The sequence below is a fragment of the Protopterus annectens genome, chromosome 11.part0 (assembly GCF_019279795.1).
Source record: "Protopterus annectens isolate FY-2018-M chromosome 11.part0, PAN1.0, whole genome shotgun sequence".
In the NCBI taxonomy this organism is placed as follows: domain Eukaryota; kingdom Metazoa; phylum Chordata; order Ceratodontiformes; family Protopteridae; genus Protopterus; species Protopterus annectens.
In genome coordinates, this window is record NC_056745.1 from 1,001,424,164 (window position 1) to 1,001,446,869 (window position 22,706).

The following is a 22,706-nucleotide window of genomic DNA, read 5'->3' on the forward strand; positions in this document are numbered from 1 at the left end:
ACAAAGGTTTGTGCCTCCCAAGAGGGGAGGCAAGAGCACTCCCATCTGCAGCTGGGCCTGGATGAACCTTCGCATCATCCGGTCCAAGTCTGCATCTGACAGGCTGTACGTAGATCTTGAAGAGGCCACCGAGACAGGCCTGGAGTGCCGCCTCGATGACCTCGATGGAGATTGGGTCTCCTCCTCGGGTCCTGGGGAGAAGCAAGGAGATTGGAGCCGTGGAGGAGGACACCTGGAAGCCATGGAGGGAGAAGCCCGCTTAGCCAGGGAGCCGAAGCCGAGGCCTTGGCCCGCCGCTTGTGGTGCTTCTCCCTCCGTTTCTCCCTCCTGGCCTCCCTGTCCTCCGGCGCTTTAGAGGGAGTTTGAATCCCGACCGGGGGAAGGGGGGCAGAAGTGGCCACCACCACAGGCTGAGGAGGTGCCACGGGAGGAGCGGAGGCCAAAGCCGAATCCGGAGGCAAAAGTCCCGCCAGGATAAGCTTTGACCTCCACTCTTTCAGTGCCCTGGGGTTGAACGCTGCACAAATGGTACATCCTGAAGAGAGGTGTTCAACCCCAAGGCACCGAACACACCGAGTGTGGCCATCAGGGGAGAGCTTATGGCCACACTCGGTGCATTTAGAAAAAATAGGTTTTGGGGCCTCTGCCATACCCAAAACTAAAGCACACTACACAAACACACCAGGCCCCAAACACAATCACACACAGACACACTCTAACAACCAGCGAGGGGAGGGTGAAAACCAAAAAAAAATTAAACTAGATAGGAAACCTAACCACTCACACAATCTACAATTACAAAGGTGGAAGAAAAATGAAGAAATTCACTTATCTGGTAAGAAATGCTAAGAGCTCTAAAAATCCAGCTGCACACTCAAGCGCGGCAAACTAGATCTAAGGTCATAGGGGGTTGGCAATGGATTATGGGTGAGGGGAGGAGCTAGGAGTTCGGATCCATAGCTATGCTACAAGTTGCCGGCTCGGATCCGATATCAGACACACGGGTTGCTGAAAAATGAAGTCCCTACTCCAGATCCTCCGTTAACATCTTATGAACACTTTTACTTTACACTATATTCCTAGTGACTGCAGGTGTATATTCCCTACATGTATTATTTCACTTGCCACCATGCATTAGGTTGTGTATTGGATTTGGCTAGTTCAATCTATACCTGACCTATATCTCACATACTAACTGTCCAGGATGCAGATGTTACTGCTACATATTTCATGGTTGCATTTATATTTCTTTATCTACATATCTGGATGTTTTCACATAACATTTTCACTTCAAATTGTACAGAACCCTGCATTTATTGAAGCACACTTACATTTCTGGGGAACATATTAGCATGCTACTCGTGTGCCAGATTTACTTATGCATGCCAGCCAGTAACTGACTGTTGAGGACTGTATATTTACATCACAGCTACTAGCACTTCCATCACCCACTTTAGATGGGACTGCAGAACTCTGGGTTGCCAGCACTTTCTAACACATTACTATTTGTATAATGCAAGGGTACAACATCATTTCATACTAAGTGATACAGACACACTCTGGGTTTTAGACCTTTATTAATGACATTACACACTTTTCCACAGGCTCACTCCTTTATTTGTTTTAAAGGTATATATGGCAGACATGTTCATGACATATTATACCTTTATTAATAGGTTAGCACACTCTTTTTTCAGGCTCACTCCCATATTCTTTTATATGACAGTGCCTGCAGAGATATTATTCCAGACATTTGTTACCTTTCTTAATGGGTTACTACACTTTTTTTCTGCCTCTCTTACGTTTTTATCTGACAGTACATGCAGAGGGCTTATTCAGTCCATTTTATGGCTGTATTATTGGACTACAACACTTTCTTTCATGCTCTCTCCCATATTTTATATAACAATACATGCAGAATAATCACTAACCTGCCTGGCGGCGCAACCTTAGCAGCCTATCAGCATAGGCTTGCTGATTCGTAACACAGTCACCTGCAGCTGTAAAGTAAATGAAGGGATATTGAGACATTCCTATCCGTTATACATACTCCATTTTAAATTCTTACATACTGCATTCCATGGCTACATACTCAGTACTGGGGCATCCCGCATCCCACGGGCCTCCTGTATCCACTGGTTCAGGCAGTCCTCCTTTCATTTCTTCAGGTCCGCATGGTGGTGACGGACCTGCTCACCAGTCCGAGGAATGCCTGTGGCACTGGTGAGGTCACAAGCTAACCGGTTCCAAGCCTCTGCCTTGTACTCCGTCCCTTGGAACTGGCCCTGCAGGAGTCTTGCCTCGTGACAGTGGACTAGGAGCCAAACCATGTATTTGGACTCCTCAATGATCCATCTCTGCGCTCGGATGCGCACTCCCTCTCCAACACCAGACATTCTGACCGCAGATGTGAGTTACAATCAGTTATGGCATGTATTCCCGCCTGTGGGGCTTAAATATGCCGCATTTCCCACACTTTTTTGTGATTGGCCATTTTGTAAAATTCTAGGCTGACTGCAGACCTGCTTAGTAATGGTTAAACTACCATTCCTATGTTTATGAATGTTAATAGTGGCTGCTTCTCTGATGTTGTCATGGCTTAGTGGTTCAGTACTTTGATTATGATGCAAAGGGTCCTGGGTTCAAACCTTGTCATTCTTTTATTTTAATACTGTCTAGACAGGCTAGGGGGTGTGGCTGTGTTTAAGCAACTTAGCTGTACATTTCTCCCCTGTGCCCTACGGTGCCCTTGTTGGCGCGGCACGCACATCCATGCAAACACATTGCACTGGGTAAAGCACTTTTAAATGTTGGGCAACTGTATTGCGCTGTGTAAAGCACTATTACACTATGGGCAACTCTATTTAGCTGGGTGAAGCACTATTAAACTATGGGCAACTCTGTTTTGCTGGGTGAAGTGCTATTAAACTATGGGCACCTCTGTTTAGATGGGTAAAGTGCTATTAAACTATGGGCACCTGTGTTTAGCTGTGTAAAACGTTGCTTAATGTTAGATTGTATTAATATTAGTCTGAAATTAATTATGTTGTAAATATGCTGAAAGAAAAAAGGCTTGCTTAAATGCAGAAACAGAGTTTAGTAATATGTGATCAGCAGTCATACTAAATTACCATGGCTTGGAAAAGGAATCTGCTGAATGGACATTTTTCCCTTACAGACTCAAACAGGATGTATGCAAGAGCAAAAATACAAAATCTGCTTTTAAAGAATGGACATTTTTCCCTTACAGACTCAAACAGGATGTATGCAACAACAAAAATGCAAAATCTGCTTTTAAAGAACACTGACATGTTATTCTGCATATAAAAAATGGACACACTATGTTTCCTAAAATAACAGGATGGACACAATATGTTTCCTAAAACAACAGGATATGTTTATGACACTGTGACAATGTGTTTTCTCAAAAATATGTTTTTCTGCATGAAAAACAGGATATGGCACAAGAACAGATGTTTTATACAAAGATCCAAATAAAATACAGGATGTTCACACTGTCAGAAAAGCTGATCTCTGTGTTTTCTCAAAAATATGTTTTTCTGCATAAAAAACAGGATATGCTTATCAGCATTGGTACAAGAACATATGTTCCTATACACAGATCCAAATAGAATACAGAACAATGTGTTTCCTCAAAAATATGTTTTTCTACATGGACATCAGGACACTGTTACAGGATATTCACACTGTCAGAAAAGCTGGTCTCTTACAAGACATTGTTAAACAAGGAAGCTTAGTATTGTTTCTACAGGATAAGCAATTCTCCAAAATATGTTTATGCATGACTAAAAACTGTATATAAAGAGCTGTATAAATCCAGTTATGTTAGAGGTATGGTAGGGACTCATGTGTCCTAAGGTAAATGTTATATCTCTCACATCATCTGTACTATATGAGAAGTAAAGTTGGAACAGTACTTTTAAGCTGTAACATGGTTCCATATGGTTTATTATAAAAAGTTATTTGTTACTGCTCTCTAAAGTTGATGCTGCAAAGTATATTCTCTCATCAGTGTATATTCTGCAAGTTTCTGTATGCAACAGACTGTGAATGCAAATATAACCAGACTTTGAATTTTAGCAGAATCCAGCCAGCAAGGCTGAGTGTCATAAGAACACTTCAAATCCATCACACCAAGCAGTAAGCAGCTCCATGTTATTTTTTCAATGGCAAGCCAGCCGAGTGACTAGCACCATGTAATTTTTTAATAGCAAGCTAGCCTGCATTTGAACCTACAATCTGCATTCAAACACAGGAGGAATGATGGTAAGCCCTGCAGAGGGTCACTTCAGTCAAATTGCAGTAACTAACATTTGTACGTATGTGTAAATCCTAAACAGAAGTATTCCAGTTTATGCAGCTTGCAGTAGTAAAGTTTTTTAGACGTCTACAATCCGGAGTGAGACTAGTTTAAGAAATTTGCAGTGCCATAAATTCTTCAAGAAAAGGTGAATGTCCACTAGCACAGTAGTCCGCTGCCTGTTGTGCTTCACCAGCTTCTCAAGTGACTCTGAAAAATTTCTAGCCATCTGCAATAGCAGCCTGATCACCTGTTTTCTTGCTAACTGGTAAGACTTTTTTCTCTGTCACATATTTAGTGTGGATGATGTTAAACAGAGTTTGTATATTCTTACATAGTTTGTATATTAGACAGTTTGGATGTTATTAATATGGATATCATTTATAATTCATGCAGGAGTAAACCAAGCTTTAGTAAATTGCTATGTTGGTATACACAGCACATTAGTAAATGTAAAACCTTATTAGGGCAGGTTGATAGTAAGGCATTATGCAAATGTATTACAATATTTGACTGGTATCTCAAAGAAAACCATGTGAAATATGACAAATGTTTATTGTGTGCTTCAACAAAAACTGCATTTTGTGTATTTTGCCATAAAATAATATTGCATCATATTGCTAAAAAATAGACTGTAAAGACAGATCTGAAGAATTAACTAAGGGTAAAGTGTTTCCATTACATTCTGATGTTGAACAGTTATGTCCTGTCACCACATGTGAGTCAAATCAGTTACTGATAGAACCCCTAGTACATTTTGTTACAAAGGAATGTAGTAAACTTCTAAAAGACAGACACAATTAGTTCAGGAAGCTTAGACAAGTTATACATACATCTTTTCAAAAGTGCATAGGAGTTTCAAATTCAGCAGAACAGCTTACTAAAGAATGTCAGAAAGACCATGCAACATCACAGGAAATTCAACAGAAGTTGCAGGATAAAGGAAATAAATTAGCTGAACTGACAAAGACTGGGAACTTCCTGCATACACAGTTAATCTGTGCAAAAGAAATATATTTTATAATATGTTTATGTTTTGAAAATGGTTAAACATACATGGTAAGATGATAGAGACAAATCATTTTTTAAGTGTTTTACTTCCATTCAGTTAAAGCAAGACATCTATCAGTACTACAGTAAAGTAAAGCATATGAATGCCATTCATTAGCATAGTCAAAAGGTAAACAAAACTGTTCTAGTGTATAAAATTAAATAAAAATAGTTAATAAGAATAAAAATTTAAAGTCACAAGACATGACATGCTTGTATAAAGATATACATATACAAGACAGACATGCATGTGTGTTCTTTTCATCTAGAGTACATCTGTTACAATACACAAGAATAACAGGCAGACAACAGCAAACATAAATAATATAAATATAAATGTGTTGGTTGAACTAATATCTATTTTGTTTTTTACAATTTGTTTATAATTATATAGTAACACCAAACAGTTAAAGTTCTGAATTTTAAAAAGAAAATCACAGATGGTATTATTCAAACAGTTTTTGTAAAATTAATGGCAGGACAGTTAAATAGTTAAATAGATAAAAAAAATACTGAAATCTATGTAAGCTAATTGTAATGTAGTATAAATGCATAGTTATGCAAATCACAATCACATTAAAGGAAAAATGCTAAAAGAATTAACTATAGTTTACAGAGTATGAAATGTGAGCTCAGACCTTCCCAGACTGAATGAATAGTTACAGGAAATGCTGGAAAGATAAGATAAACAACAAGACTGATTGTCAGACAAGTAGCTTGAGTTTTTCTAAAGCATCATTGTTATTAAAACATAATTGTTAAAATGTTTACAGGCAACACTATTTAGTAATTGTCATAAAATGTCACAATTGTGCATATATGTCACTGATAATCTGTTTGCAAGTAAATGTTAAAAGAACAAAAAAAAAAAAAAACCTCAGTTGCATCAAGTACAGCCAGCAAATGGGCTATAGTATATATACAGTTCAAATCAATTGTGCAGGAGGGTGTAAATACCTACTAGAGGTAATATACAGTGAAAGCTTTATTTAGTAACCTACTAAAATAAATGTATAACCATAGTGTTAGGCTGACATACATTCTATTCTCACAGCATAAAGCAGGTAAACAGTGCTGAAGTACTACAGGGGGAGGGGTACTTTCTCAGTTTTACAGTGACTGTATAAGGGGGAGGGGCACTTTCTCAGTTTTACACTGACTGTATAAGCAGTACTGCACAAGGGTCTGAAATAAAGCTACAGAAAAAATAAACAAGGGTCTGAAATAAAGCTACAGAAAAAATAAACAACAAGGGTCTGAAATAAAGTAACAGAAATAAACAACAAGGGTCTGAAATAAAGCTACAGAAAAAATAAACAACAAGTGTCTAAAATAAAGCTAGAGGAAAAAATATCTCATTCCTTCTTGACAATACTCTTTTATGGGGGGAAACAGGTATTAGTGTATTAGAAATACTGGTAAACTGGATTAAACCTGACAGGATAAGATATTTTACAAGTTGTTAATAGCTATCATAATGGTTATTATTGTATTGTTTAGTATTAAATTGTATTTACAACCTGTTAAACTGTAAAGCTATACAAGAGATGGTTTAAAAAACAAGAGATGATTTAAAATTGCTTTATTAAAGCTATACAAGAGAGAATAAAGATATGCAAAATGCATAAATGTTTCTAATAGCAAGAATGGTCACTATTTCAATATGTTTTTGATAAAACAATGTTGGTATAAAAAAGTATGAATATTTTTAATTGCTGAGTATGTAGTTTAAGATAACAGGACATATGGATATGGTATCAGTTCCACTAGATATTTCTAAAGAGACATAAACATTTTCCAAGATTTTGCTTAATATTAATGTTATTAAATTTGTAAGATTAGACTAAATGTACTTTATAGTCATTGTATGTACAAATGCAGAAGAATTCAGTACAAATGATAGTCTTTGTATGTACAAATGCAGAAGAATTCAGTATAAATTAAATGAATGTCTAGTAATAAATATGTGTGAAAAAACATGTTTTAAAAAATGGGTTCAGTATACCTAGTAAATTGAAATGCATAAATAGCAAACAGTCTATGTAAATACATACTGATCAGGATTCATTGTAATAAGTTCAAAACTAATTTGTCAAGTTGTAATATCACTGGTTTTACCCCAGTAAAATAATTGCTTTCAAATATTCATTAGCTAAGCCCAGTTCAGTATTCAACCAAGATGTTAATGAGCAGTTCGAAGACATGATCACAATGTTATGGTTAAAATGACATTGAAACTGTGTGTTTTCAGCAGTGTATAAATGCTTGCAGTAGCACATAGTTATTATCTCTTATAGTTAATTCAACAGTTGCAAAGAGTTAATGAAACAGTTCTAAGTCATAAATGAAATTCTATGATTGCAAAAGAATAAATTGATCAAGTTAAACTAAAGCAGACACAGCTCATAACTGATAAAATATTTTCACAGAATGGTCTGCAAAAGAAAAAGTTGTTAAATACATTCAGTTTTGGTAGTAATACTTTAATATCATTGTATTAACTATGTAAAACTGCATTTTGATTTGTTGTATCAAACTAAAGGTTTGTTTCTTGTGTTTTCTATATAAAATGTTTTGAGTATGTTTAAAAACAGAGGGAATTGTTAGATTTTATTAATATTAGTCTGAAATTATGTTGTAAATATGCTGAAAGAAAAAAGGCTTGCTTAAATGCAGAAACAGAGTTTAGTAATATGTGATCAGCAGTCATACTAAATTACCATGGCTTAGAAAAGGAATCTGCTGAATGGACATTTTTCCCTTACAGACTCAAACAGGATGTATGCAAGAGCAAAAATACAAAATCTGCTTTTAAAGAATGGACATTTTTCTATTACAGACTCAAACAGGATGTATGCAAGAACAAAATGCAAAATCTGCTTTTAAAGAACACTGACATGTTATTCTGCATATAAAAAATGGACACAATATGTTTCCTAAAATAACAGGATGGACACAATATGCTTCCTAAAACAACAGGATATGTTTATGACACTGTGACAATGTGTTTTCTCAAAAATATGTTTTTCTGCATGAAAAACAGGATATGGCACAAGAACAGATGTTTTATACAAAGATCCAAATAAAATACAGGATGTTCACACTGTCAGAAAAGCTGATCTCTGACAATGTGTTTTCTCAAAAATATGTTTTTCTGCATAAAAAACAGGATATGCTTATCAGCATTGGTACAAGAACATATGTTCCTATACACAGATCCAAATAGAATACAGAAAAATGTGTTTCCTCAAAAATATGTTTTTCTACATGGACATCAGGACACTGTTACAGGATATTCACACTGTCAGAAAAGCTGGTCTCTTACAAGACATTGTTAAACAAGGAAGCTTAGTATTGTTTCTACAGGATAAGCAATTCTCCAAAATATGTTTATGCATAACTAAAAACTGTATATAAAGAGCTGTATAAATCCAGTTATGTTAGAGGTATGGTAGGGACTCATGTGTCCTAAGGTAAATGTTATATCTCTCACATCATCTGTACTATATGAGAAGTAAAGTTGGAACAGTACTTTTAAGCTGTAACATGGTTCCGTTTGGTTTATTATAAAAAGTTATTTGTTACTGCTCTCTAAAGTTGATGCTGCAAAGTATATTCTCTCATCAGTGTATATTCTGCAAGTTTCTGTATGCAACAGACTGTGAATGCAAATATAACCAGACTTTGAATTTTAGCAGAATCCAGCCAGCAAGACTGAGTGTCATAAGAATACTTCAAATCCATCACACCAAGCAGTAAGCAGCTCCATGTTATTTTTTCACTTAATGGCAGGCTATTATATATCTGGGTCTTTTCAAAATATAATTTTGTTCACTGATACATTGGCCATGTCACTGCTTTTAATAAAATTTTAATCATATTTGGCTGGTATTATTTCAAATACTGATTTAAAACATAAATAAGTAGGGGAGTAGTGGGACTCGAAACGTGAATGTCTTCTCTTTGTGCATGTGCTCTACCATTACGCTATTGCTATTTGGATTAATTTGCATAAGTAGTTCTTATATGCTCTTCAATGTCACAATTGCTAACTGTGGTTAAGCAATGGGCACACCCACGCAAACAAGCACAAATACGGGCAGCTAAATCGTGGATTTAAAAAAAATTAATATTTTATGTTCTATGACTCTGATGGGGGTTTACAGTGTGAGGGAGTGTGGTGTTGGGTGGAAGTACATTTAAGCGGACTCGCTCTTGTCTGTTGACATTATGCTTTTTAAAACCTTGCAGGGGCATGGACTTTTAGACTGCTCTGCAGTTGGACACGCCCCCTGCTTGCCTACTCAGTCCATGTAAGAGTTATGGATGAGTCAGCATGCCCTCATGAATATTCATGACATGCTGACGTCATACCGTTCAACTGCAGCCTCCGAGTAAGGCATATTAAGTCTTACATGGAGGTTTCGTGAATCCGGCCCTTTGTCTGTTATTAATTTAGCTACACAGCAATATTTCCTGTTTACTTCTGTTATATTGTATGAAATTCTGTTAACAGTCCTGATTATTGTATTCGTTTTATAAAACTAACATTTTGGGTCTTACTGACTTTCTGTAGTCTATTTCTTTCATTGATCTTAATATCTCCATCCATCTCTATTAAATCAAGCAACTCTTCCCTTAGATCATTTTCTTCTAAACTGTTACTGTGTGGTCACCATGATATGACTGCAATCAGTCTGTTTTCCTGTCTCACTGATTCTACCACATTAATCATTAACCTGACTTTATCTGTAAAACATACAGTAGCAAAGTCTACTGCAATGCAGATTGCTACCTCTTTGTTACCTGCATCAGTCTGAACAGGTGTTTTACTTTTTTAAATATGAACCAGATATATTTTGTGCTATTTGCACATTAATCTATGCTGCACTGCTTTTAGGAGAAGTACAGGACTTAACACTATGCCATTAACAATGTTCATGAATTCATCCAATCTCAACAACAGGTAAATATTTAAATACATTGTTGGCAACCCACATAGATTATAGACATGTCAAAATAGATAAGCAAGTTGATCTGAAATAGCTAGGTCTCTTTCTTAGATAACCAAATTAAGCCTTTTATTCAGACTACCTAGTTATGTTACACACTTCACAACATGTAGCAGAAAAATAAATGATATACTGGTTGAGAATGATTGTTTCTTTACTTGAGTTGCTAAATTACTGTGCGATGAAATATATTTAGAATGTTTAGAAATTTCTTGATTATAAGAAAGTGCTGTTGTGTACTTATCATAACCATAGATGTTTGATTAGAATGATAGTTGCTGCCGTACATCCATAATATAAATGTGATTCATTAAATGAGAGCATCTGCCTTCCTGCCAGGACTGTACAACAGTCAGCCATCCCTGGAGTGTGTAAGGTTATGCCCCAATGGAACCATCTACAGAAGGTCCACCAATAATAAAAGCAAAACCCTTATCATCCTTTTTTCTTGTTTGGAGCAACAGAAATTTTTCCTGCTTCTGGCTTAAGAACCTATTAATGTCTGAATCACCCCATCAACAGAATGTATGGTAGCGCATGCATCTAAGTTCCTCCAAGAGTCAAGACAAGGTAACTTTGTACAACAGATCTAACAAACATGTTACCTCTTTAACAGAACCACACACTGACTGGTTCCGACTGTACTATATACAATAAGAGGCATAAACCTGATGTGTTGACAGTAGGGTGAAAAGGAATAGAAGTCCATGCTACAGCAATGAACCTCCTTTACAAATGTCTACATATATGACAAGTATTCTCACATTACAGTGCTATGTTCACTGTAAGGATAATAACTGCACTGCATTCTTAAGAAGAGTGACAGAGCATTAGATATTGTGTGGACCATGGCACTGAATATGGGTGAAAAGCTGTAAGATTCTCTGAGTACTGCAGTGACAAATCCATTCAGGATAAGGTATTCAGCATATAAAGTCTTGAAGGAGATGTGAATGGAAGTCCAAGTAGCACCAGCACTAACACCGTGGGGGGAGATTTCATGAAGAATATTCGACTGGTAGCAGCTGTTGTGGTGGAGTGTACCCTAAGCTGCTCAGTCAGGGCTTGCTTTAGCTGTTGTAGCAGAAGATTATGCATTTTGCTAACTATATAAAGAAGATCTGTTTAGCAATTGGCTGGTCTTGTTTACATGTCATGAATTATATAAATGACCCTGAAGTCCTTTATTCCGATAATAAAATGCCTTAGTTAACCATGTAGATCCATGATACGCCAAGACTGTCTGCCTCTTGTTCTCTGTCGTGTTTACAGAGTTTGGTAGAACACTTATAAATGTCAGAAACCACCCTGTACTTGAAGGAGGGGTCTGTTTTTAAGGATTTATTTATTTATTTGGCATTTGTTTACAAGGAATGTCCAACTGGATCATGAGGTACCCATTTTCAGTGGAGGCCCAGGGAGAAAAGCTCCAGATACATATGGTTAACAGAATGAGAAACTAGACAGACATAAGAAAGTCATAACATTCAAGCACAAAATTTGAAAAATTACACATTAGTTTGTTAGAATAAAAACTCAACAGGCATAATAAAGTTATAGTGAACAAGCTTAAATTATACAGAAAGCCTGATAATAGGAAGATGCAGCATTATTTACATAACAGATGATTATCATAACAATTATTAATATTCTAGACATCATGAAATATGGTAACAGATTATATTAGTGAAGGAATAGGACAGTATGAGTAGAGAAGGGTAGGATGCAATACAGGGGATAGTAAGAATAGATGTGGAAAAGGTATAAGTGTAACCTCAGGGGAGTATGAGTACAGGAAGGGAGGGTAGGGTAAGTTAATAGTGGGGACAGAGAGAGTAGAGGTAAAAAAAGATATAAGAGTACCTCAGCTTAGGCTCATACAACAGCAAATCCAAACTTTGTTGAAGTATTCTTTTATATAGGTTTTGAAGGAGTGCAGGTTGGTTGCAGTTTTGATAGTTAAAGGAAGGGAGTTCCACAGTTTTGCCACAGTGCAGGACTAAAGGCTTAGACCTGGGGTTTTGCTAGAATTATAAGTTCTGAGGAGATGTTTGTCTTCACATCTGAGATATTTATTTGAAATATAAAAGCTGATTATTGGGCTAAGAGCAGGACAAGCTAGTGGGTTGTGGATGATTTGTATACCGTTGTGTGTTGCACATATTGGAGGTGGAGCTCAGGCCATCTTAAAGAATGTAAGGCTTTACAGTGCAGAATTAGAGGGGGTTGCATTTATGGCAAATTTGGCAAGGCAAGTTTGTTATAGCAGCTTTCTATTTTTTTTGTTTTTTCTTAGGGAGGTCTGTAAGTTAATTGGAATCGGGGCCCTATATGACAGTGAGGACAAGAGGTAGGTTTTGGAAAGGGTAATTCTGGTACCTGCTGTGAGGAAGTTTCTATTCCTATATAGCATGCCTAGTTTCTGGTGTGTTTTGCGATACTATTTAGTATGTGTAGGTCAGACTTGAGATTATTGCCAGTTGTGATACCTAGTAGTTTAACAAATTGAACCAATTCAGTTTCAGTACTGTTGGCTGAAAAGATCTTGAAGTTTGTTTTGTTGGAGCTATGGGGTTTTTTGTAGGTGAAGAGAAGGAGCATATTTTTGGAGTGCCATGTTTCTATGGAATGGAAAGCTTGTTGTTTTATGTGTTGTAGGTGAGTTAACGGGTCTGAAACGTAGTTGATAGTGGCGTCATCTGCATATTGTGTTAGAGGGCCTTGACAGGAGGATGTGTGCGAGTTATTGATGAAGACATTAAATAGTAATGGGCCAAGGATGGATCCTTAATGTACACCTGTAAGGGGGTGATGTGATATGGGAAGATACAGCCCTGCCATTTTACTGTTTGTTGCTTGTCAGCCAGGTAGCTAGAAATCCACTGAAGTGAGGAGGAAGATAAACCAAATGCTGGAAATTTCTTTAAGGAGTTTGGGAGAGATACCATGTCAAATGCTTTTGACAAATGCAGAAATACTGCACATACTAGTTTGCCACTGTCACGGGCTTTGTTGACATAGTCCATGAAAGATAATAAGATTGTTGATGTACTGTTCGTAGGTCTAAAGCCATATTGAGTGTGGGAAAGTAGGTTGTGTGTAAGATGGTGGAGAAGTTGTAGGTGCACACCTTTTTTTAGAATCTTAGAAACCCAGCCACTGGGAATGCACAAGCCAGTGCCGGTCCCAAGCCCAGATAAATGGAAACGGTTATGTCAAGAAGGGCATCAGATGTAAAAATTTTGCCAAATGACATATGCAGACAACAATACAGATTTCCATACCAGATCTGTCAAGGCCCGGGATAACAATGACCACCACCAGTACTGTTAGCCAACAGGGTGTTGATGGAAATTGGGCTACTGTTGGCTGAAGGAGAAGGAGAAGAAGACGGAAAAGGCATACCTGAAGGCAGGAAGAGAGGAGGAAGGTTACGAGTGTGGTAGTGAGGGTAGGAACTTTGAATGTTGGCAGTATGAGTGGTATGAAGAGAGAGCTAACTGATATGATGGAGAGAAGGAAGGTTGATATATTGTGCATGCAAGTGACCAGATAGAAGGGGAGTAAGGCCAGGTGTATCAGAGGCAGGTTCAAATTGTTCTATCATGGTGTGGATGGGAGGAGAAATGGGGTAGGCATTATCCTGAAGGAACAGTATGCTGAGAGTTTTGGAGGTGAAAGGAGTGCCAGACAGAATGATGTTTATGAAGCTGGAAATTGATGGTGTAACGATGACTGCTGTTAGTCCATATGCTCTGCAAGTTGGGTGTGCAATGGATGAGAAAGAAAAAATTTGGTGTGAGTTGGATGAAGTGGTGGTGAGTGTACACAAGGGTGAGAGAGAGGTGACTGGAGCAGATTTCAATGGGCATGTTGGTGAAGTGAAGAGAGGGGATGAGGAAGTGATGGGTAGGTATGGTGTTAAGGAGAGGAATGCAGAAGGTCAGATGGTTGTGGATTTTGTGAAAAGGATGGACATGGCTGTGGTGAATACATATTTTAAGAAGAGGGAGGAGCACAGGGTGAAGTACAAGAGTGGAGGAAGATGCACACAGGTAGATTATATCCTATACAGGAGGGCCAGTCTGAAGGAGATTGGAGACTGTAAAGTGGTGACAGGGGAAAGTGTAGTTAGGCAGCATAGGATAGGATGACACTGATGATCAAGAAGATGAGAAGAAGTGTGAGGGAAGTGCCAAGCATCAAATGGTGGAAGTTGAAAAAGTGTAATTGTCAGGTGGAGTTCAGAGAAGAGTTAAGACAGGCACTGGGTGGCAGTGAAGAGTTACCGAATAGCTGGGTAACTACAGCAGAGCTGGTAAAGGAGACACCTAGAAAGGTGCTTGGTGTGACATCTGGACAGAGGAATGAGGACAAGGAGACCTGGTGGTTGAACGAGGAAGTACAGGAGAGTATACAATAAAAGAGGCTGGCAAAGAAGAAGTGGGATTGTCAGAGAGATGAAGAAAGTAGACAGGAGTATAAGGAGATGAGGCATATGGTGAACAGAAAGGTGGCAAACCTTAAGGATAAGGTGTATGGAGAGTTGTATGAAAGATTGGACACTAAGGAAGGAGAAAAGGAGCTGTACCAATTGGCTAGACAGAGGGACCAAGCTGGGAAAGATGTGCAGCAGGTAAAGGTGATAAAGGATAATGAGGGAAATGTACTCACAAGCGAGGAGAGTGCGTTGAGCAGATGGACAGAGTACTTTGAGGGACTGATGAATGAATAGAATGAGACAGGGAGAGAGAGAGAGAGAAGGTTGGATCATGTGGGGATAATGAATCAGGAAGTGCAATGGATTAGCAAGAAGGAAGTAAGGACAGCTCTGAAAACGATGAAGAATGGAAAGGCTGTTGGTCCAGATACCTGTGGAAGCATGGAGGTGTTTAGGAGAGATGCCAGTGGAGGTTTTGACCAGACTGTTTACTGAAATCTTGGAAAGTGAGAGGATGCCTGACGAGTGGAGAAGAAATGTTTTGGTACCAACGTTTAAGAATACAGACAATGTACAGAGCTGTAGTAACTACAGAGGGATACAACTGATCAGTTACAGCATGAAGTTATGGGAAATAGTAGTGGAAGCTAGGTTAAGAAGGGAGATGATGATTAGCGAGTAGCAGTATGGTTTCATGCCAGGAAGGAGCACTACATATGCAATATTTGCTCTGAGAGTGTTGATGGAAAAGTATAGAGAAGGTCAGATGGAGTTGCATTGTGTCTTTGTGGACTTAGAGAAAGCATATGACAGAGTACCCAGTGAGGAGTTGCGGTTTTGTATGAGGAAGTCGGAAGTGGCAGAGAAGTACGTAAGAGTGGTGCAGGACATGTACGAGGGTAGTGTGACAGTAGTAAGGTCTGAGGTAGGAGTGATGGATACATTTACGGTGAAGGTGGGATTACATCAAGGTTCAGCTCTGAGCCCTTTCTTATTTGCAATGGTGATGGACAGGTTCACAGATGAGAACAGACAGGAGTCCCTGTGGATTATGATGTTTGCGGATGACATTGTGATCTGTAGTGCAAGTAGGGAACAGGTTGAGGAGACCATGGAGAGGGGGAGATATGCTCTAGAGAGCAGAGGAATGAAGGTCAGCAGGACTAAGAGAATATATGTGTGTGAATGAGAGGGAGGATAGAGAAATGGTGAGGATGCAGGGAGTAGAGTTGGCAAAGGTGGATGAGTTTAAATACTTGGGACAACAGTTCAGAGTAATGGTGAGTGTGGAAGAGAGGTGAAGACGAGAATAGATGCAGAGTAGAGTGGGTGGAGAAGAATGTCAGGAGTGTTTTGTGACAGATGGGTACCAGTAAGAGTGAAAGGGAAGGTCTACAAGAGGATAGTGAGACCAGCTGTGCTATATGGGTTGGAGACAATGGCATTGACAAAAAGGCAGGAGTCAGAGCTGGAGGTGGCAGAGTTACAGATACTAAGATTTGCACTGAGTGTGACGAGGATAGACAGGATCAGGAATCAATATATTAGAGAGTCAGCTCAGGTTGGACAGTTTGGAGACAAAGCCAGAGAGGCAAGATTGTGTTGGTTTTGACATGTGTTGAGGAGGGGTGCTAGGTATATTGGGAAAATGATGCTAAGGCTGCAGCTGCCAGGTAAGAGAAATAGAGGAAGGACAAAGATAAGGTTTATGAATGTGGTGAGAGAGAACTTCCAGGTGGCTGGTGTGACACAGCAAGATGCAGAGGACAGAAAGAAATGGAAACAGATGATCCAATGTGGTGACCCCTAATGGGGACAGCTGAAAGAAGATGAAGAAGAAGAGGGGGTGACAAGATTGTAATAGGACAAAAGTTTGTGATGTCAGTGGAGTTGTCTCCATTATGTAAAGGGATAATGTGTGATCTTTTCCATAGGTTAGGGATATGTGATTCAGCTATGGATCTATTAATTAAGATGTTAGCAGGGAATGCTATTGCCTCTGTGGCAAGCTTTAGTTATTCTGGTAGGGTTGAGCAAGGTTTCAGTTTTTGGAGTAGTTTTTTATTTGAGATAAAGGGATGGACTGAAAAGCAAGCAGGGGATGGTTTGGTTTTTGGTTATGAGTGAGGGGTTGGTTGTGTGTTTGTGTAATGTGTGGGGTGTGTAGAGGTTAATATTAGGGGTATTTGTAGAAAAACTGAGTTGGGGCGGATGAGTTGGTTTTACTTTAGGCTGGATATGGACTCTGTAAAGTATGTGTTGAATCTGTTGGCTGTTTGAAAAGGTGTTATACTGGGGTATGGATTGAGATTATTTTTAATTCCTTGGTTGAGTAGTGACATTACAGAGGACTAGAATTTCATACGGCTGTTTTTGTGGTTACCTTGAATGTAGGAATAGTATTTTTTTTTTTGTCACACAATATTTGTCTTTCTGTTTGATTGAGGAGTTGTCTGTATAACTGAAGATTTATGCCATTTTTATTCATTAGCCAGGCAGTCCATGCTATGCCCTTTCTTTCATTAAAATATTGCATGATTTGGTGATCCATGGGGCATGGTTATTGTTATTCTTTTTGTTCACTGAGGGGCAGGGGAGTTAAGAATGCTTAGGAAGGTGCTGTTTAAATGTTCAACTGCATCATTAAGGGGAAAGTCTTTTTATGATGGACCAGTCTATAGCTTTTAGAGATTCATTAAATACCTCTTTGCTGAATTTTTGTAGGTTGTGTATAGTTTTGCACTTGTGTTGCTGTGTGAGTTGAGTGATATTCCTGTGAGTACAGGCTGGTAGGTGGTCTCTTAAGGAACTGGGCACTGTGCCTGAGTGTGCAAAGTTAGAAAGGTATGAGACTGGTATCCAGTTGAGGGTGGAGAGTTGGATATTATTTTTGCCATATCTGATAGGAGTATTTATAAGTTGAGTAAAGCCACAGAGGGTTATACTGTTTGCTGGATGATGTGAGGTTAGTGTTTGCCAGTCAATGTTAACATCCCCTAGGATAACAGTTTCTTTTGGTATTTTGTCAGATAGCCATGCCAGAATATTGTCCAGAATGGGAATGTTTTACCAAGGAGGGATGCATAAAACAACTATGCAGATGTTCTTAGATGAGTTAAGGTTTAGAAATGTTATAAGGAATTCGGCTATGCAGAATTTTGGCATAGTATTCGAGTACAGGAAGACTATCAAGTTGTTAGGGAAAACTAGGGCTATTCTGCCACCTTAATCATTTTCTCGGTCTACCTGATAATGCTGCAACTAGGGGGAAGAATTTCAGCAACTTTTATTTCTGGTTTTATCCAAGTCTCTGTAACAGCAAGGATGTCTGGGTTAGAGCATGTTAACCAGCATGAAAAGAGTGTCAATTTACTGTACGTGCTCCTGATACTAAGAGTGATAAGTTTTAGTTTTTTTGTCTGTAGTAGGAATGGGTCTGAGGTAGGTGGTTAATGTCCATGCACAAGTTTAAGGCCATGAAAGAATGTCTACTTGTTTTAGGAGTTTTAAGTAATTTCAGTATTTGTATTCATTTTAAGTTGTAGTGGTTAGTATTGAGGACTTTAGTGTGGGAATAGAAGAATACTGGTATAGAGATCAGTGTTGGGTTATTTTGGAGAAGCTTGTGGTGGAGGGAATGAGTGGTGATGATGAGGTAAAACTTGAAGTATGCTTTTGTAGTAGTACTGCTGGAGGACTTGTTAGGGTAGAAAAGGGATTGTGGTTAGAGTAATATGGGTGAGATGTGGGAGGGAGATGTTGTGTAGTAGACTGATATGGAGTGTAGTTAGAATTGGAGGGAGTTTGCAGGAGGTGGAGCTAAAGGAAGTATAAGTTTATAAAAGATGAGTGGTAGGTTGTCCTAGTTTCTTCTCTGGAATGTAAGAAATATAGGGGTATTAAAGGCTAGAGTATAATGATGTAGTCAAAATAAGAAAAATGAGGGTTTATTTGGGAAAAGAAAAGGATACAATGTGGAACAGATAGCCACTATTAGGAAGGGTGTGATTATAAATGGATATAGTGCAAATCAGTATGGGACAGAGAAATATAGTTGGGAATGGGGCTAAAAATTAAAAAGAGATAAGGAAGTAGTAAACAAGAAACAGAAGTGTACGCATAGAAGTAGTAAGGTGATTTGGGGAGGGCTTTGGAAAAAGAGTCACAAGAGAAATGTGTATGTAGGAAGTATAATATTAGATTAAGAGGTGGTGGTGGGAATTGGGGATGGGGTAGGGGACAGAAGCGTAGCTGAGTGTAATGGGCCTCCTACCCTCAGGTCAGTTTATAGGTCAATTTATAACTGACAGAAATCACTTTATAGCCAGAACAATGTAATTAACAAAGGGATGCAAGTAAAACAGGTTTTCTGTCATTTCCAGAGACTAAATACCTGGCATAAGCAGTATAGTCTACTGGTCAAGCAAAAGGGGACAGTGGCCAACTTAGTAAGCAGTCCTACTATTCAAAGAGCAGGCATGAATTTAACTGATTAAAGTTAGTACACAGCAAGGTTCTTCATGATAATATGGTTACATGAAACAATGACAAAAGTCACAGTAAGCCTGTAGGTGTACGGCTTTCTAACAGAGCTCCTGCAATATCGGGGTCAGACACAGTGACCTCAGGCTATGAAACAATGACAAAAGACTCAGCCAACTTGTAGGTTTAGGGCTTTGTGACAGAGCTCCTGCAATATCGGGATCAGATGCAGTGACCACAGGCTATGAAACAATGACAAAAGTCTCAGCAAACTTGTAGGTGTAGTGCTTTGTGACAGATCTCCTGCAATATTGGGATCAGATGTAGTGACCACAGGTTCTGCTCTATGAAGGAAGATAGTGACTGAGTACAACAAGGCACAACACGCTGGATAATTTATGTGGAGGGAAACAGAAGTTAATATAAACTTCCCTTTATAGGAGTGCCTGAAGTTCAGAGGCCCTTCTAAGGTAACAGCTATTAGTAAAAGTTCTTCCCCAACTGACATTTCAGATTAGTTGTGCTGGCAGTAAGCTTGTCTCTGAAAAAGTGAAAATGCAAGGCTGGGGAGATGATAAGCCTTGATAGCTTGAGACAGAGGGCTCCCATCAGAAACTACATAATTAATATTTTAGACAAAACAGGCATTTCAAGTCTAATGCAAACAGAAATTGATAGTTACAGTTTTGTACAGAGTACGACAACCTTGTTTTAACAGATTTGAAAGGTGCAGCAAGATCTGGGATATGAGACAAGATATGGGAAATATTACCTTATTTTCACACCAAAGTGGAAATGTAATTCATTTAGATGAATAAGGCCTTCTAATGTTTGTTCTGGCTTCTTTGAGGATATATGAATCTCTGGTGGGAATAGATAGAAAGAGGTTAATGTCATACGAACTGTGGTGAAAGAATAAAAGGTGTATGTCAGATGTAAATGTCCCCAGCTGTTGAGTGACAAGATTGCAGTGAAGCTGAAAAACCTCTGGCTCCACTGTTGTTATCTGCATCCAGCTGAGTAAAGCAGATCTGCCGTATCTAATATGGAGTTATACGAATGGGTCTTGCTCTTTCTCTTCTTGATTTTGGGAGCACCTTTGATTTGAGATTAATCAAAAAGGTAAGAACACATATGTCTTGGGCTCTTCTTGATTGAAAATGAACTTGTTGCCAGCAGACCTGTAGGAAGGGTGGGTTGAAGAGGGCATCTGCTCAGGTGTCAACTTGTAGAAAGCACTGCACCTTAAAAAGTTTGAAAAAAAAACTTTTCTTTAAATTAGCATGATTGTGACGGATTATTAGAGAGCTTTTATTGTAAACTGTTAGATGTCTTTAATTATCTAAAATGAGTTTGACAGTTTACAGGTTGTGGTTAATAACCTTAAACAAAAGCAGAAGTCTGACAGACAGTAACCTTGCTAATAAGTGATTAGACTTGTCAGACTTTTTTAATGTAACTATCTTTGTAAAAAAAAAAAAGTCTGCCATTAGTTAGCTTGTAAACTGTTAAAATTCATTTTTTATGGTAGCTACTTAAAAAAGTTTGACAGTCTGTGATTACTTAATGAAAGTTCCAAACAGTCAACCTTTGTTTAAAAGTGTACCTATGGACAGGGGAGTCACCAAATGGGTGTGCTGCCCATGATGCTAAAATCCCTTGCTTCAGGCCCAGTTGCAAGAACTCCTGTGAAGGATTTCCTGAAGCAGATTAAAGGTATTTAGTAATTCAATTGAGATCCAAATCAGGTCTATCTTCAAGCATTCCCAGTTCCTCCTAATTTTCTAAAGACTGTACTAAAGTTAATTTGAGATTCCTGCTCAAGCCATTTGCTAGGAAATTCTGCTTGAGCATATAAATTGCTTGAAGCTGTAAAGTGATGTTGATAGTCAAGTTCTAAACCAATATTGGTCAATTTGCACAGAGTATACATGTGATTACCCTTATTTACTGATGAACCACATCAATGCAGCTTGGACTGTTAAGAAAAAAAAATGATGGCAACCTGGATGATGGCCTCTCACAGTTGGCTGTCACAACACAAGAGAAAAATAGGCTTAATTATTGCAGAAGGTATAATGGTTAGCAGGCAGTCAAGGATAACAAAATATATGAAATAAAATTACATATTAGAAAAATGTGATAGCAATAAATTATACATCTAAGACTTGTTTTTCCAAGAAAATCCAGAAATCAAATCATGAAGTCTGATGCTATTCCATGACATTATAAATGATGCTAAAAAGAGTTAAAAGAAATAAATCTTTGGAAAAATCCTGATGTAGTCCATGCTACAGTGTGTCATGATAAATTTTAAGCAATTGGATGGTAGTGGCAATGCAAGGCATTCTTTTATTTTAACAATTTATGCATCTACTATATCTGTTTTATCTATTATACACAGGATATTTTTTCATTTTATTCTCACAGTTGTTTGTAGAGGGGGAGTCCCTATCATCTCCATTTTATTTCTCTATACCTGAGCTATTTTAATGTCAGTAAACCTTTATGTAATAATTGAAAAGAGCTAACCTCTTTAAATATTTGCAGTTTCTACCTCCATATTCCCTTGTGATTAGGCTCAAAGAACAATTGCTTAAAAGCTCTAAAGCATTTTGTTACTTCTCAGACTGACTTAAAATAATTCAGCTAGATTGCCATGTTCATACATAAGACTAAATGTAAAGTCTTACATTGGATGCTTTTACAGGGCATCAAGAGAACAGTTGTTTTGTATGACTGCTTCCATAAATAGTTATGATTATTGTTGTATATGTAACAGTACTTCCACGGTGGTGCAGCGGTAGCATTGTTGCCTCACAGCAAGAGGTTCTCCCATTCGGTTCTCGGCTTGGGTTGGGAGTGCCTTCTGTGTGGAGTCTGCATGTCCTCCCCACAGTCGAGTGGGCATTCAAAAGACATGCGTTGAATGGGCGTGCCTTCGTTGAAGGTTGGGCATCGGGCTGGCAACTCGACACCATAAAAACCAACTGCCAATCATTAGCAGGCAGGAGCTCCGCTGTGGTGACCCCTAACTGGGAAAAGCCGAAAGACAAATAACAACAACATTTAATTAACAAAGGTGAGTTTGACAGTATTGTTAATGTGAGATGTTGTGGATGTATTTATAGCAAACAGCTTGGTAAAGATGAAAGGAAACATTTTAGATGAAGAAATGCAGAGTGCAGTCAACTTTCTGATATGTTCTTGCCTGAACAAGATACAGCCAAAATGAGGCATGTCATGAGACCTTGAAAGAAAGATGTGGAAATTGCACTAGGTGTAATTACGCATAAACCATGGCATATTTTTTTCAGTGTTGACTAGATATGCTTGACAAATAAATAGCTCTGAGAACACTATATGTTAACTTAAAAGAGACAGCAGTATGACACCATTT